The 18642-nt window shown below is 40.0% G+C and overlaps 1 protein-coding gene and 1 long non-coding RNA gene across 3 annotated transcripts in view; both read right to left on the bottom strand.

Annotated features, from left to right (window-relative positions):
• Positions 1-18642, bottom strand: part of Gpc6 (glypican 6) — a 997624-nt gene that overhangs the window by 886497 nt on the left and 92485 nt on the right. The gene's annotated exons all lie outside the window — the stretch shown is intronic.
• LOC134482019 (uncharacterized) overlaps positions 5238-18642 on the bottom strand; it is an 18660-nt gene continuing 5255 nt past the window's right edge. The window contains exon 2 of the long non-coding RNA XR_010058047.1: positions 5238-18221. This is a non-coding gene — a long non-coding RNA (uncharacterized LOC134482019). The remainder of the gene's footprint in view (positions 18222-18642) is intronic.

The following is an 18642-nucleotide window of genomic DNA, read 5'->3' as shown; positions in this document are numbered from 1 at the left end:
TCAGCAACAGGCGGGTAGACTTCCATCTCACCAATGATAACATACCTGAATTTCTAAGGTTCCATCTGCACTAAAGTCCCTCTAAGAGATGCCACAACTACACAGATTATTGAGTTGTATAATAAAGGCTAATGTATTGTTTTCCTAAAAGCAAGAGAGGAAGATTTTAAAAAGTCTCTTCAGTTAAACCTATCTCTGCTTACAAAGGTTCTGCAACACAATTGATAGGATATATATGACTTTACATTGGAAAACACCAAAATGAATATCTAGGCATAATAATTGTGCTGTGTTTAAGTGAAACACAGAGGCATTCACTGGCTTGCCTGAAGTCCCAACAATGACTGCAAGTGTAGCCCAATGCCTGCCTACATATCAGACTACAGTTTTTATCAGCTTCTCCCCATTGTCGCTCCAGTCTTCTAAATAATAAAACATTGACGGGGACTCGAGGTCTGCGGAGATTGGCATAGGAGTGAAACTGAGCAGATCCACTGGGACATGTTGTCTCTTCAATGGGAAGGTAATTTCTGCCTCCCTTAAGACAGCTGAAACTTGCTGCTTGATTGCTATAGACCCCTTTCTATATGACTATTAGCTGGGTATGCAGTACCTGACTACAAGTAAGATAACTACAATAAAGCCTAATGTGTGTAACACACACACACACACACACACATACACACACATACACACACACACACACACACACACACACACGTACACCACAGCATATGAAAGAAGAAATAAAATGATGAAACCAAAGTCCCTGTAAATCTAATTCTAACATAAATTCTTATGTCCATCAAGTCAGAAATAAGGCATTAAATAAGCAAATAGAAAGAATGTTTGTCCCAATGAGACTGCTGTGGTTGGGTCTGCAGCCTGCAATCCCAGGAGATGATTGGACATGATAAGAACCCATGGGGACAATCCTAAAGAAAGGATAACTCTCATGCTCTTGGTTTGCCTCAGGTCCTTCCTGTGAGCCTCGTTTGCCCACAAGCAGCTCCATGAGCTTGGGACTTTCTTGGGGACTTAATACTGTGTGACACAGGCCGACATTGTCTTCCTTCTGCCCACCATAGTGCTCAGGTTCCCAACAGTTCTATTGATAGTGGATATTGAATTATTTCTGTGTATGTGTTTGCTGTTTCTTCCTCCTTTAGAACACTAGGCATAAAACTGTCTTGTGAACTTTGACTATTCAATATGTTGTAACTTATTTGTGGGTTAAATGGAAAGAAATCAAGGAGAAATGGCCTATTGCTATTTCAAATTTTAAAAAAAAATTCAAGAAAAATGTGGGTTTTCTATGAAGATTTACTATGCTTTGTCATTGTGCGTTTATAGGTTTCCTTATTATCCGAATCTCATCATTAGATAATGAAAGTCAGGATTATCTCAGAGTATTATATTAACAGTTTATTCAACACGTGAACTAGAGAGACTTGACTGGTGAAATCCATTTGGTGTAGTTCTTTGTAATGTACTTACCTGCTGGCTGTGCCTCTAGGATGTCCACTCTAAGGCTGTTTCTTTCCCAACCATCTACATCAATCAAATTACATCAAAAATCATTACTCATTTTAGCCATGACTCTGGGTTTTGGAAACACATGATGCAGATGGCAAGAACTAAATTAAATTGCCATCGAGATTTGAAATTCAGAGTAAAGTGTTTCCCTTGGTGATCCGTATGAGTGTAGACTGCTTTGTCAACATCATCTAAGCAAGAGCTCCCCATCCATCAGTGTCCTCCTACTTCCTTGCTTCTACAAACCCGCTCCTTTGGTGTATCAAACCTACGTATGGTTATACAGTGGACATAAATGTTACTGCTCTATTTATGTGAACATTAAAGTGTAATGCAGTGAACCATTCTCAATTTTCTATAAAGAGAAGAATTATAACCTAATGATAACTGATTTTAAAATGTTTCTTAAACAATAACCACACTTATTCTTCATTTCTCTAGTAGAAGTTGGACCACAGTCTGAACTAACACATTTAAGATAAAGCTTCAAGATTTGCTCATATGTGGCAGACTATGAGATGCTCACATGCTCCATTCCGATTGACAAAAGCCACATTTATATAACACCAGGCTTCTTGAGGAAGCGGAGAAAACCTCTTTAGTGATTAACCCAGATCTGGTCTCCATCTAGGTCTCCTATTACTTAACAATCTCTCTTTATGACACTCTCTGTTTTTAACTTAAAAATCAAAAACAACTAAAAAAAATCATTGCTCATTGAATATGTTAATGAACATGTCTAATGATTAGCATATTTTTAAAACTATTCTGTTAAAAGATAATCAAAGGATATGGTTAAGTTGGGAATTTGTGTTCTCTGCTTCCTATGTAAAGAATAAATAGGGGTATGATAGTAGTGATAGTCTACTTATTTAGAGGAAGATATTCTGATCACAAAAAGGTTTTAACATATCCAGATAGTTGAAAAACCTTTCTATTATGTAAGAACTCATGGGGCATGCTGATTCTGGGGTTTTAATTAAATTTTGAAAACAAGTTTTCACTTCAGTGGGATGTCAACCGTCTGGAATAATGAATACAACATTGTGTTCTGTCTCCTCCCCAGTTTAAAAGCATCTACCCATGGAGCTGTGGGCAGGACTGAAAGGCTGCCAGGGAACGACGGAATAATGGGTGCCATTTAGGTAAATTCGAAAAATAGTCCCTTGCTCCTTTGGGAGAATATGTCCATACTGACATTCTACAAAATAAGGTGGGCATTGCTCACGAAAAAAAGAAAAATCAAGCCACAACAGTTGGGAGGCAACTGGAAATGTGTGCATACCAAGCAAACAGGGCTTTAAACAACATCTGAAGTAAAAGCAGAAAATGGGGGAGAGATCAGGCAATGATGGCAGTGAAATATTTAAGCAATGCTCTGTCCTTAATTAATAGAGCAAATGCCAGGAAAGTATCAAGGATCAGAAGGACTCTGCAGAATCATCAACATAAGGAAGGTGCTTTTCATTTCTAGACATTCACAACAACCCAGACTGTGCCGTCTCCCAAACACACAGAGAGTGTACTGAGATGGACCCTATTTCAAACCATAACACTTCACCATGTCCACTTAAAAAGTAGGGACACACAAAGTATATTTTCTAACTATCAAAGCAGAATTCAATGACAGAAAAGAAATGGAAAACCTGAAACCTAGGCAAATTCCCCACAGTGTATACTCTTCAGTTCACAGACTTGCAAAGGAAGGAAAATGACCACATGAACCTGTGCAAAATAGAGGGTGACAGAGCAAAGGAAGGATCCGCAAGAAGCTCTGTGTCGTTAAAAGCATTCACTAGTTGTTTATTTTTAAGTCTCACATTATACGCTAGCCCCCCAAAAAACAAAACAAACAAAAAATACAAAAAACAAAAACAAAGACATAATCAAGCCAAGGCAAGAAGACAGAGCAAAGTAATAAAGAAAAAGGTGACAGACGTAAAGACATAACTAAATAACATAGAGAGCAGCAGCCAACAGAAGAGCAAATCTCTGAAAAGAATGGAGGGGAAGAGAGAGAGAGAGAGAGAGGGAGAGAGAGAGAGAGAGAGAGAGAGAGAGAGAGCAGAGGCCCATGAGTAAGGAAATAGAGACTGTGCCTTGCTATTCTTTGTGATTTTTAAAAAGCTCTACCATGGCAGTACCTGAGAATCAGTGCTGTTTCTCAAGAAAGCCAATTTGCTTGTGAGTATTTCCAAAGCTACAATCTGAAGGGTCCCAAACGCTCAGTGCTTCTGCATCTGTTCCTGGTGCTGCAACATCTATAAAACAACGCAGTGCTCCCTGTGATGATGAAACATCTCAGTTTGGACGCTTAAACAATAAAAAGCACGTCCAAGCCTTGGGCCCTTGTCTCTCTTGCAATCAGCAGCACATTGGCCACATCACAAACCACACCCAATGCGTCTCAGAGACAGTCAGTAGTAGAACGAGTGACTAAAGAGTCCATATTGGGAAGGAGTAAAAGCATTATAAACTAGCATACAGACAGGAAATTGGAAAGGAGGGTTTGCCGGATTTGCTTGGTCCATTAAGAAGGAACAGATGAGGAAGAGCCGAAGTCGTGAGAGTGGTAGACAAATGGCACGGTCACTTGTTTGTGTGTAGACCAATTATGGCTCGGAGATTTTACTAAATAAATAAACAAACGACCAAACAAATAGGTAAACAAAAACTAGCCAGAACTAAACTAACCTTGGAGGAAAGCAGATAGAAATACAGAGCAAGTATAATTAGAGAAGTTTGGTTGGCTTGTTTTAGAAAGTCAAGTGATTTAATGCAGTGATAATTTTCCAGAGAGGAAATTGACTGCACTGAAGCATGCATGTCTTCTCTACATTATCCGCAGCAGTGCATGTAATTTGCACACATTTAATTAACTAATAAAACCCCTATCAGTAGCATCAGGTTTGGAGATGTCATTGTGATGACACGGTGCTCCATCATGACTTGGTTAATTGTGTTTTGTTCTGTTAGCAGAGAAGTACATGCCCGGGAGTAGAAGTCCGGCCGAGTGCGTCCACTTGCCTTCAGTGAATTTTCACAGACTGAATGTAAGGTTGGCTGGGATCCTTACACACAGGAGGTAAGTCATGTGTTTGAGAAACGCACTGCATGACTACACCTTACTTCAGAGCAAGACCACACTGCATAAAGGAAGCATTACTTCAGGGAGACTCACTGGAGAGAAAATGGCGACCTACTGCACAGTAACTAAGCAAGCAACAGTGAGAGTTACAGGGTCCATCTCTCCCCCATAGCTCGGGTTGCTCTCCTCTGTTCTGTGACACAGAATTGGGGTAAATCGGCACGATGCTTCTGTAAAGCGCAAAGCCTGGGAATAAGCAACAGTCTAAGCAGGACTGTCTCGCTTACATTTTTGTATTACGTATTGGACCTTAGGTTTGCCTGGAGCTGAGGGTAGAGTCAAAAAGCAAACACAACCATCATTCCCTGTGTGGCCACATGTACAGTACACATGAGTACAGTACAAGCTTCCAGAAGAGCTAAAAACCATAATAAGAACTTGACTGACGAAGACAAGGACAGCAGTACCTCATCACCTCAGACCTGATCATCAGGAGATGGAGCTCCCCTGGTGCCAAACCAGAAACATAATTGCTCTGTTAGGATAACTATGATGCATTTTCCTCTAAAAGCACAATTTCATAGTTTATCAAAATACATAGTCATGTGCAGTAACCCTTTGTAAGAAGGACACCCTCACGGAACTATGTTTCCATGTTATAAGTAAGCATTTTCCTGGAAACTCGCTGATGGACTTATAAGCTATAATATTTGGAACAAATAAACATTGTGTGATTAAAAATCATGGACACAGAACTCTGATTGGTGCTATCAAGTCATTTTTTTCTAAAAGGCAAAACAAAGTGAAATAGTAAGAACCTGGGTTAGAAATGACAGACTGAGGATTAGACAGGGAACACAGCCAGATCAATGAAACTTGCCACCACAGGACGAGGTGTTGAAGAGAAAGAGATACAAGGTCATTTGTGTCCCTGAGATTGGACAATGTCAACTGCTCCTGTCAAAAAGGACAGTAAGGGGACTGACTATCCGAGAGAAGAAAGGAACACTTGAGAGGTCCTCTTTGGATGGATGGACCTGCACTTTGTTGTGGGGGTCCCATTGAAGACTTGACTAAGGCAACCCAACACCCCGAGCCATAACGTAGGACACCAAAGGTTACAAGTGGTAATGGCAGAGTTTGCTGCTGGTGGTGGTTAAATATGGATGGAGAAAATCTAGAAATCAGAAAACATGGAAGTAAGGCAACGTAGTTAGAGAACAATAGTAACAAGGGGAAAGTACGGAATGGGTACAATGGGGTATCCAAGGACAGATGCAAAGTGAGTGTGAGCAGAATGGTGTGAGCATCGGTGCTCCACAGAAGCACAGGAGCCCACATCTCACCACGCAGTGTACAGGTAGGCATGGACAATTAGCCAGGTACAGAAAAACGTACATTATGACAACTCTACAGGTGCACCAGTGACATATATGAGTAAATAAGTACGTATATGTGTGTGTAAACACTAGTGTGTGTCAGCAGAAGCAAAATATATGAAATTTTTCTTTATATTTTAGGGCAAGTTTGTTTCTACGCTTTGCTGAATTCTCTTTGGTTATCCTCTCATTGTAGAGAAATGAGTATGTGACATTTGCAAGGACATGTGTAAAATGGAAATTATGATTATGTTAGGCAAAATAAGCAGACCTCAGTAAGACAACTACACATTCAGAATTCAGCCTAGGGAGGAGAGGATAGGGAAGTACAGTGAGCAGGGGCAAACAAAACAGTGTATAGTCCATGTGACCAGGAAATGCCAGCAGGAACCACAATACATTATAAGCTAATTTTAAACATTAATTAAATGGATGGACATTGCAATGAAAGGAGATTATTAATCTCTCATATTTGCATAGCTAATAATGACCAAGTCTCCTGTGAATGACAGTAACATCAATGGCTTGAAGGCATGCACTAGTCTATACCTTACTTCTCTCTGAGGGAGTTTTCATAGCACAGGGTGAGTTTCACCTGGCAGAAAGGTGCTACATTCTTTAGACTCTGGAGTCAGCAAGAAGGAATTAGGGACAGAGGCAGGGTTAGTGCGCTTCCTAAAGAAGCTTTCCAACTTCCGTCCGGCATTTGGTTAATGTGGGAGGAACAGACAGAAGTCATAAGTTCTGAGCATTTCTTCTCTCAACCCTGAAAGGAAACTGGCTCCTCTAGCTTCTGCATAGCAAGGGCATTTTTTGAAGCATCAGTTCTAAACGAAGAAGAGGCATGATGTCTGGGTTCTGGGAGGAGCAAGGTCATTCACTGCAGACTTTGGCTAAGGAGGGTCCGCCTGAGCAGAAGCACACCTTTAGACAATCACAGGCTCAGAAGACTGGATAGCACCAAATGTGGGCTGAGGTTTTCTGACAGAGCTACCCTGCACTGATTCTGCAGACTGATGGACTGGGAGAACTTTCATGATGGTAGGGTGTTGGGGTGTAGCATGCGGTTCTAGAGCCAATCCCATGTTAGATGATCAGTTGCTTTGAGTGCACTCATGTCAAATCATTAACTCCCCTAAATTCATTTTACTGTACGGTTGTAGACTTAGCAGACTGCGAGTACCCCTCTGTCTCAACTCAAAAGTAAAGATATCCCGAGATAGTCTAAAAAACCTCCACTAGAGACCTCCCTGATTGGTGAGACCCATCTATCAGATTTCACCCCCGAAGCGTATTTAGTAAATGCCTGGATTTCAGATCCTCTTTTCTTTTGAGAGCATTAAAAGCTCACACAACCTCGTGCTTGGTAGGATATATTATCCAAGGCCACCTGAGTCCATATCCCAGGGCCAGGCCATTCATGTGGTTAAGAATAAATTCTCTTTTACTCCTATTAAAACAAAAGCTGTGTTTCTAATTGTCACAAGGAAGGGATGTTTGTTCAGAGAAAGCTCTTTTCTTCTTAATTTTAAAAGAAAACACAGCAAGATTTCAGATCAAACACTTCAGAATCAATCCAGATGCCCATAACCCAGAACAGAGAACACACTAGACAGTGCATTCAATAGCAAAAGAAGTCCACATTCTCAGGGTTCCTGCCATATGAGTCTTGAGGACAAATGAGGGAGAGATTAGTGATAGAGACACTATGGATAGAGTTGAACTTTGCATATGCCATATATATTATATATGTATATATGTATATATACGTATATATATATATCTGTGTGTGAATATATAACTATATATAATGTATGTTTGCATATATATACATATGTATGTATGTGTATGTGTGTATATATGCATATATATACATATATATACATATATATATATGTATATATATGAAAGTGAATCACACAGGCAAGATGGCTCAGCAGGTAAAGGTGCCCACAACAAAGGTTCAGAACCTCTGTTAAACTTTGGACCAAGGGACTCATGTCCACACTGGTGTTCTCTGACCTCTATATACATGCATACACACACACACACACACACACACACACACACACACACACACACACACACGAATGTACAATATAGTTTGTACTTAGTTATAAACAGTGTCCAGAGAGTCGATGTGGCTCAGCTGTTAAAACCCTGTACACCCCTCTTCCAGGGGACCCGACCTGCAGTTCCCAGTACCCACGCCACGCAGCTCACAACTGCCTTGAATTCCACCCAGTGCTTTCCAGCGTCCTCTTGCAGACTCCATTAAGAAGTGTATGAAGATGAAAGGTGACTTTGGAGGCAGGATAATGTCCTATTAAACATAGAGCATAAGTTACATCCTACTCATGCCACAGGTCTCCATCTGGCAGAGAGCCAACGAGTAGAAATTAGTATCAACTGTAGAAAAGGCACTAGTTCTCTGTTTTACCGCACTTCTGATCTGTAGGTGTCAGATTCTTCTTCACACACCGTGTGCAATAGCTATGGAATATTTTCTAAGTCCTCTGGCTGTTTTCGGGCACTCACAGCTCTAGGCGGCACTTATTTGGGGCTATTGTATAGTGACCTTTTGTCCACTATTGCTCTTTTGCGTCTGACTTTCTGTGCTCTGCCTCTCTTACCTACTCATGACCCCACTCTGTGACTCTAGATGCTTATACAGAAGGCCAGTACCTCTAATGCCACCTCTGACTCCCATCTCTCCCTTGCCAGCATCCTGATTGCTCTGACTGGCAGTCCAACATTTGTCTGGTGTCTAAATCCTTATGCTTGACTTCTGTGTCTCTAGGAAGATTTGAGGATTTAATGGACTTTTGGTCTCTACATTCTGATAGGTAGGAGACACTCTACGCTGCCCTGATGTTATTGAATTGGAGACAAACACTTCTGGAATGATAATAAACACTTTCAGGCTTTCTCAAAAAGAAAAGATGTTCTTTACTGTTGTGTTCCTAAGCATCTCCTTTGGGAGAAGAAAAAAATGTCCTTCTTCCATCAACAACTTGGGTTCAGTCATGAAAATCCTGTGTTCATATAGAAGTAATGGTGGGAAATTAATTTGCTTTATACTCATTTGTCCTCCAGTATGTATAAATTTTGAGTAGGTTTTCTTGGCCCAGGTACTTGCCCTTTATCAAAGATGGGAAAGCAGAGAGATGAAAAGAGCAAATGGTCAAAGGTTGTGCATTTTTCTCCAGTGAGCAGGAAGACAGTCTACAGAAAGTCTTCCATGTTGAAGTAGACTCGCCTACCCAGAATTCAAAGGAAGGATGCCATACCTAACCACAGTCTAATGAACCGTGACATACCTACCTACAACCTGATGAAGGATGCTATACCTGCCCACAGCCTAATAAAGGATGCTATACCTGCCCACAGCCTAATAAAGGATGCTATGCCTACTCACAGTCTAATGAAGGATGCTATGCCTACTCACAGTCTAATGAAGGATGCTACACCTACCTATAGCCTAATCAAGGATGCTATAGTATCTTCTACTTCAGACTTGACTTTAGACACATGGACTTGAATGTCTACGCTCACTCGCAGCTACATTCTGAGTTGCAGTCTACAGTGTCACAGGCCCCTTCCATGTTTCCAAAGCACTTCAAAATCTACCTATGGTTCTACTCCTGTGTGCAGAATTTTGGCATATCTGTATGATTATAAATGCAATCACACATATATAATATATAATAGAAGTTATAGCTGTATTATTTTCGATACTTCTAACCAGAAGGAAAACAAGAGTCAGGCTGTGGATTATATTCCACACTGGAAATAAGGTGGGAAACAGAGACTTTGTCCCATGCCTAAGTAACAGGGCTAAGGGAACAAAGCTAGCACAATATGGCAAGTGGTGCAAAACTGGTTCAACATCTTATTTTTATTTAAAAAGTTACAGTGAAGAAGAATAGAATTCTTGCCACATGCATAGTAGTTTAGTACTCTACCACTGAGTTACACCTATCTAATGCACTAACATGTTTTAAGATTTAGTTCTATTATTTTTTAAATACATGTATATGTGTGGCTGTGCATGAGGACAGGTAACAGTGGAACCCAGAAGAGGGTGTCAGACCTCGTGGAACTGAAAATTCTGATGGAAATGGTAAGGGCTTGGCTACCCAAACTCAGATCCTCTGTACGAGTGGTTAGCACCCTTAACCATGAGTAGTCACTCCAGCCCCAAATCAATATTGTTAGACACTAATATTATATTGAATGTTTCTCCATGTGTCTCAGGGTGACTCACATTAAGACTGCATCTTTCAGTTAAAATCCTCAGTCAGAATCTATTACATAGTAGCAAACTGATGCCCCTGCAGTCAAAGCCCCATCCCTAAGGCCTTCATCCTTGGGCTATAACTATGGGTCATCAATAGAACCTTAAATTTAAATTCCTAAAATACATGAAAAGAAACATTGGGAGGAACTTGTCTCCTAACATTTTCTCTCTTGTTAGGAAGAAATAAAAATAAATAAATAAATAAATAAATAATAAAATTAAGAAAATAAAAATAAAAAACACTGGAGGTTGATAGGAAATCTTCAAGAAATACGAATTTGGTAACAAGTTTATAGTTCCACGGGTAATACTTTTGAATTAAAATCTTAACTGATTGCTTGCAGGTAGGTCACTCAGCACTCAATTTAGAGTCAGGACTCAGAACTCATACAGCTCTCACCAACGAAGGCTGTGGTACTATGCTACTCAGTCTCTTTCCATCTCTCTTTCCCGAGCATGTGGTCACAATGCTAACTGTGCCCACAATAGAGTGTTTTAGGAACTAAATAAGAGAACGTAGAGAAGCAATTACAAAAATCTTAGCAGTACAATAGTGTAAATATTCAAAGTTAATATTATCATCAAGATTGCAATTTTATCTTTCTCTCTGAGGAGGATCAGCTGTCGTGTACAGGTTATGTATAAGCCGTCACTTCCTAGTCAAAAACACAAGAGTCCAACGTCTCAGAAAGCACGAACATGTGGAAGAGCAGAATCTATTGCACCTTAAGGAAAGAGGTGAATCAATGTTACAATATTCATTTTTATAATAAATATATTTTATCTGGAGAATACTGCCAAATATGTTATCTGTTCCTGGAGGTAGAGTTAAGTATTAAATAAAGTCATGCTGTAGGCATCCTGTTTTTCTTCTCCCTTTTATTTTTACAGATAAATTTGTTCACAGATAAGAAACAAATTTCTTCAAAATTCTAAACAAACGTAGAAAGAGAAAAAGTCAAACCAAAATGTACACGTGAGCGTGGTAAACTCCAGTTTCCATGGACTATTGTTGTTCTTTGGGGATCTCTCTTGTATCTCATTAGGTCAGCAGCACAACCTTCAGCATATTAAAACCTTAAAACTTAAAACTCAACTTATGAAAATGAACATAAAACCCCAGGTACTCCACCTGCAGAGGTCCGGATTACAGTGAGGGTGATTCACTCTGAGGGAAATGGAATGACCTGTTGATTTTATAGCCGGGAGATTATCCACCAGGCAGAGGAAGGTAGGTTATGTGCTGCAAATGCAAACAGCACAGGGCAATTGACTTTCCTATTTCTATCTCCGGAAAGCTCCAGATGTGCAGTTGCCACTCTGAAATGTGCTCAGAACATTCATCACGGTCTCGTAATGCTGCTTCCTGGCGTGGGCTAGCAACCTAGGATCTCATGCAGAAACTCGCTTCTATATAATAATCAGATACACAGTTCATCCTTGCACCTGTATCCATCTCCCAACGAGTCAATTCCGTGCACTGGTCTCAACACGATTACATTATTGACATTTCTCAGCTGAAAGGCTCTTGCAAATACCATCCAATTTTCCAGCTCTTTCTGAAAAGATCAAAAGATACACCTTGCATAGTAGACAAGAATTTACACTGATGGCTGTCTTTTGTCTTGAATACCAATGTTGTTGGCAGGGTTTGCCTGGAGCTAATGGGTAAGTCTCTATGATAACAAACTGTATTCAGTCAACTAGAGTGACTTTTGCTGGACGGAAAACGTGTTTGTGCTTATGAATGCTTCTGCAGCTTGAACAACCTTCAGGCAATGATCTCTGGGGCTTCCTAATTGGGAAAGCTGGCAGTCAAATAGGAAGCCTTGACCTTGGAAATCAAGCATATGTCATGCCTGAAAGGGAAATGCCGTCCGCCCTCTTCACTGCCTCCTGACTCACATTCATGGGAGTCTTTGCTATTAGCGGCACAAAATCAATGTTTGCACAGAACCTGTGCTACATACTTTGTTCAAGGAAGTTATCATGAACTCTGAGTCTCCAGCAGACAAAGGCATTGTCCTACGTTTCTCTGTATTACTCGTGGTCTGGGGCGACTTTCAACCAGTTGAGGATTAATTACTTGAAGTCTTCTGAAAGGACGATGCGTATCCCACCTAAACACATTTATTACTTGCAAAAACTGTGGACCATTTGTATTCAGCCAGTTTGCTAGAGGTGTTTATCTACTCTAGGAGTTCCCTGGTAGAAATTTTTGGGGTCGTTTATGTGTACTATAATATCCATCTGTGAATAGCGATATTTTGAATTCTTCCTTTCCAATTTGTATTCCCTTGATCTACTTTAGCCTTTGATGCTCCAGCCAAAACTACAAAATCTAAACAATATTGCATCGAATGGAGACAATGGACCGCTCTGCATCACGACTGATTTTAGTGGAATTGCTGTAGGTTTCTCTTCATTTATAATTTAATGTTGCCTATGAGTTTTGGGGATATTGTCTTTATTGTGTTCCTGATGTCATTATCATGAAGGGAGGTTGGGTTTTGTCAAAGGTGTTTCCACCTAATGATGCCGATATGATGATCATGAGGCTTTTCCTTTCTTTCAGTTTGTTTATATGGTGGATTACATTGACAGATTTTCATGTGTTGAACCATCCTGCCTCTCTGATCATAGGTGTCCCTCAAACAAAGAGTGGATAAAGAAAACATGGTTTACAATGAAGTAATACTCCACCACTAAAAGCAATGACAAGTAATTTTCAGGCAAATGGATGAAACTAGAAAAGATCATCCTGAGTGAGGTAACCAGTCCCAGGAAGATAAACATTCTATGAACTCACTTACAAGTAGATATGAGCCATAGCATGCTACAAACTACACATGAAAAGAAGATGAGTAACAAGGAGAGAAACTGATTAGACATCATGGTGGGGGTGGATAGAGGGAGGGAAGTGGGTTGGAGAGAGGGTAGGTTTAAGAACATGAGGGATGAGGTGGAGAGAGGACGCAAGAAGAGAGTACTAGGAGACACAACTGGAGAAGAGGCTGGGATGAGTGAGACAATGGAAACTCCCAGGAGTCTATGAGGGTGACCCTAGCTGAGACGCCTAGCAATTGGGGAAGCTTAAATCATTCAGTCATTTCCTGTAATCAGGCAAGATTTCCAACAGAGGGACGGGGACCCAAATCCAGCCACAAAATCTTAGACCCACAATTTGTTCTGCCCACAGGACATGCAGTAGTTAAAGATAGAGCAGAATGAAGGACTGGCTAAGCTTGAGACCCATGCTCTGAGAGGGAGCTCACCTCTGATACTATCCATGATATTCTGCTATGCTTGCAGATAGCAAACTAGCAAAACTGTCATCTGAGAGACTTCATCCAGTAGCTAATAAAAACGGATGCAGAGACCCACAGCCAAACATTAACTGGATCTTGAGAAATGCCCTGGATGAAGGTGAGGATGGATTTCAAAGCCAGAGTGGTCAAGGACACCACATAAAAAACCTACAGGAATCAACTAGCCTGGACCCATGGGGGCTCATAGAGACGGAACTGACAATAAGCCTGCGTGGGTGTAACCCAGGCCCTCTGCATATAATGCAGTACTGTAGCTCTGCTTCATAAAGCTGGAATGTAAGCAAATTCCTGCCAGAATTCAATTGTTTGAAAAAAGGTTGGTACCTCATTAAGGAAATGAAAAACTATATTCTAAATATTATCTCTTGTTTATTTCCTGGTAGCCAAAGACAAGGTATATCCCCCTCTTTCCCGGATGCCAAACGTGGTTTCTAACCAAATTTCTGTTTTCCAACCTATCTATGAAATCCTTCAGTTTTCATTTTTGAAATAAAAAGCACTCTAGTTATCATCCTCCATCCTCTTACGAGCAAAACATTAACAAGCTATCACCCAAAAACATAGTCAGGGTCCCCATCATTCACTCACACCTTTGCCTCAACGGCCTTAGCTCCATGTGTTTTCATCTTTCAGGGGCAGTGCTTCGTATCTCTAGGCAGGTCCAGATAATGGTCAGCAACCACACCTTGAGTAACAGAAAACTAGGGATGAATGGGGCAGCCTCCTCATCGTTCCCGATGTGGTGTCTGCCTACGTCCTGACAGCTGCTCAATCACGGCCGTCCTAGAGTCGTATTACTGTGCATCTGGGTAACACCTCTGCCTGCTGGGACACTTCAGAGTCGGTCTGACTCGTTTACAATGAGAACAAACGATCCACGTGTTCCCTTTCTTCCTGCTGTACCGCACCAACGCGGGCATTCATTGACATAAAGGGTGTGTTTCTGGCTGGTTCCACATGTTAGAAGATAAGGAGGAACAGAATACAGGTAATAACACGAGTCCTGAAGGGGATACAAAACGAATTGGTTTTTCTAGTTCCATCTCTTTCGTGCGTTCTTCATTTTAGTAGTGTATAAGGGCATACAAATATATTTGATAGAGAAGTATAAAATTTAATGTGAAGCCCCACATCTCTCATTCTTAACTGTCTAGCAATCTGTTGTGTTGTATTGCCCTTGGCTCTGGCTAGTTTTTTTTTTTTAATTTTCAATGTTATTTTATGATAACACTTAAAATAAAAAAAAAAAAGATCTCACAAGACCTTCCAGAATGTTCTTACAAACTGACCCCTTTCTGCTCTTTTCTTTCATTACAATCCAGGTATATAAACACTTTTTATTGCTTTTTAAAATGTCATCAAGATCTCTCCACACATGATGCTATCTATACCTAGAACGTTTGTCCCTGATACCTGCATGAAGTGCTCAGTGATGATATGAGCATGGCCACTCTTCCAGTAAGGTACGCTGCACACATATGCACACACACACATGTGCTCTCTAGACCTTCCTCGCTATAGCCGTCTTACTAACACACACTTGCTAATGGGCCATTAAATGTTTGTCTATTCTCTGTCTACCATTAATCGTGGACTCTTACAAAAGCAGCAGCTTTACCTTTCCCCCATTTAAGAACTTAGATAGATTTATAAACTCTGGCGTGCAGTGAACTCAATAATGTAAAGGCTGATGTTAAATGAGAATGAGAGAAATGCTACTGCCTACACCTATGTCAAACTGTCATGTGCATTTGAGGAACTATCTTTTTTATAATTTTACTTTTCTTGGATATTTTATGTATTTACATTTCAAATGTTATCCCTTTTCCCTCCTCTCCCATCCCCTTCCCTATGCTTCTGTAGGATGCTCCCACTCCCACCCACCCACTCCAACCTCAATGCCCAGGTATTACCCTACTTTGGGGAAATGAGCCTTCACAGAATCAAGGGCTTTTCCTCCCACTGATGCTGGACAATGCCATCCTCTGCCACATACATGAGTGGCATCATGGGTCCCTCTATATGTGCTCATTGGTTGGTGGTTTAGTCCCTGGGAGCTCTGGTGTCGTCTGGTTGGTTGATTTTGTTGTTCTTTCTATTGTGTTGCAAACCCCTTCAGCTCCTTCAGTCCTTTCTCTATCTCCTCCATTGGGGTCCTCTTGTTTATTCCAATGATTAGCTGCAAGCATCCTCATCTGCACCAGTAAGGCTCTGGCAGAGCCTCTCAGGAGGCAACCCATATCTGACTCCTGTCAGCAAGCACTTCTCTGGGGAATGATCTTAGAGGGTCACAGCATAACAAAGGTTGAGAACCATTTCTAGACAAATGGGTTGAAGTGTAAAATGATTGTCACCTAACTATGCAGACCCATCCTGTGTGACCGTGGATGAATGTCAACGGCATAGGGAAGTTGGAGCAAATAAAGCACACCAGAGCCTGCCTCTTCGGCACTGCGCCTTTCTACAGTCGCAAAGCATTTTCCAAATACTGGCCTTTAACTAGTATTGATTGAGTTGTGCAGTGCATTATTCTTAATCTTATATTTTACCTTATAGAAAGTATCTGCAATATTAATCACCGAGAACATAACATTAGTTCATTTTGTTCAACGTGCAATAAATTACTACTCTGAATGGGGACAATTACTATCTGCCTCCTAGGAACCGCAGTGGCTGCCTATCAAACAAGTTTAGAAGAGTGGCATTTGGATATCTTTTAAGCATAATTATAATGCTTGATTATAGAAAATGTCTTAGTTTCTGCATCTAATTATGCTCCTCAAATGTCCCATTAGGGTATTTTTATTGGTGATTTATTTTGTAACACGGAGGCTCTCGGCCGAAACCCCCAGGTTGCCTACACTCTTCCTGAATTCTATACATTTTTGCTTCTCTAGGTTTGTGTCTATAAATGTGTGGATGTTTCTAACTTTATGACTTCTTTTGGAAATGAAATCAATACAATTCATTAAATATGATTCATAAATAAAAGAGTTATCTTTTATATAATAGGTTTGCTCAAAGTCAGCTTGATAGGAAAGGAAAAACTGAATTACTATATTCTTAATATATTGTAAACCTATTCTCCTAAGGGTAGCAGTCTAAAATAGAGTGAAAATTCTGTGGATATTTTTTGTTTTTATTTATTTTTAGTGTGTTCTGATTGTCTCTGTCTCTCTGTCTCTCTCTGTCTCTCTCTCTGTCTCTCTCTGTCTCTCTCTGTCTCTCTGTCTCTCTGTCTCTCTCTCTCTCTCTCTCTCTCTCTCTCTCTCTTATACGTATGTCTGTGTGTCTGTGTGTCTGTGTGCGTATGCCATAACTTTCCCATGAGAGGTCGTAGGACTTTGCAGATAGGGGAATCATTTGTCTTGGGTGCTTGTTTTGACTTGAGTCAAGGTCTCTCCTGTTCTTTCTGTGTTTCCACTTCCCACTTCACTCTAAGAGTGCTGAGTTTGCAGACAAATGCCACACCTGGCCTTTCACATGGGCTCCAGGGACTGAACCCGGGCCATCGTCTCCTTCACCCCTCCCTGAGTTTTATTACAATCTGTTCTAGTGAGAAAATGAATGTTCATATTCTTAATATCATGAAATAAATTAAGTATAATAGGTCATTGAATTTTAATTATCTTTCTAAGCAAACCACTATGTGTTCTTAATAATATGGTTCAGAACATTAACCAAAATATTTGTATTGCTATTAAATTAGTTAAAGGTTTGTGTTCTTTTAAAATCCAACAATTAACTGATTATATTTTATACTAATGTTTCTTATTTCCAGGTTCATCCTATTTCAAATATACAAATAGAAAAGCAACTCCCAAAGTTTTTGAGAAAGCTAAAGGAAAAGAAAAAATCCATATAGAGAACAAAAAAATTTCCCAAAAGAATTAGTTAATATGTGCCTTCAGTAACACAAAGCCCAATATTAGACAAATGTCTATGCTTACAGAATAATGATTGAGTATAATTCACTAATTAACTTTTATGTTGAACTAGCTTCAATTTAAATCATCTTTAGATTTTGGCAGAACATAGTTGCAATATAATGGGATTAGCAAAAGATTGGAAATTATAAGGAAGGAAAAATTAGAATGTGTTATCTCTCATAAGGAATTTGATAAAAAGAAATTAACATTTTTAACTAAGAAACTCTTTTAAACTAAGTTAAATACCCTTTTAAAATCTTGATATCCACGGCTGGAGAGATACCTCAGCTGTTTAGAGCAGTGAATGCCCTTCCAGAGGTCCTGAGTTCAATTCCCAGCAACCACATGTAACCATCTGTAATGGGATCTGACGCCCCCCTCTGTTTGAAGAGAGCAACTGTGTTCTCACATACATAAAAAGATAAATAAACAAACAAACAAACAAATAAATAAATACACCTTTAAAAAACTGTTATACAACAAGGTATTTCACTGATATTCTGCAAGTATTTCCTTAAGAGTAAACTTAAGGCATTTCTTCAGCATTGATGTATCTGCACAGTGGTTGGTCTGACAAATTAATCCCACACAGAATTTACATTGAACTCATCATCATCAGGTGCATTTTCTAGGGCGTTCATACTCAGCATTTGGAGCAGCCTGCAGAGAAGAAAAGCTGCTTAATGAATACGGCTCATTAGGGTTTGTATACAAAGCAAGATCATTTTTTTTAAACTAATTAATATTTGAACAAGAGTCTTGAAATTTTCCCTCACAGCATTCTTACCACTGGTATCATTTGACAACTTCTACATGCGAAAAATGCCAGCATGGTCAGAGAGAGACCAAAATCCACACTTCCCCTCACTTCCGATTGACAGATTTGCAAATACACACTTCCTTTCAAGTACCTATTGAAGAAAGTTTTTTAAAAAGACTCTATTTATGCCTCTTCTGAACTAGCAACGACACAAATTAGATTGTTAGTAAGAGTGTAAGAGTCTAATATGTGGGACAGAGGTAGAGAAATACCACAGTACATCACTCCGCTGAGGATACACTTGACGAGACTGGATCCTGG

This window comes from Rattus norvegicus, chromosome 15, assembly GCF_036323735.1.
Source record: "Rattus norvegicus strain BN/NHsdMcwi chromosome 15, GRCr8, whole genome shotgun sequence".
Lineage (NCBI taxonomy): Eukaryota > Metazoa > Chordata > Mammalia > Rodentia > Muridae > Rattus > Rattus norvegicus.
This window is presented reverse-complemented; position numbering and strand designations above follow the sequence as displayed.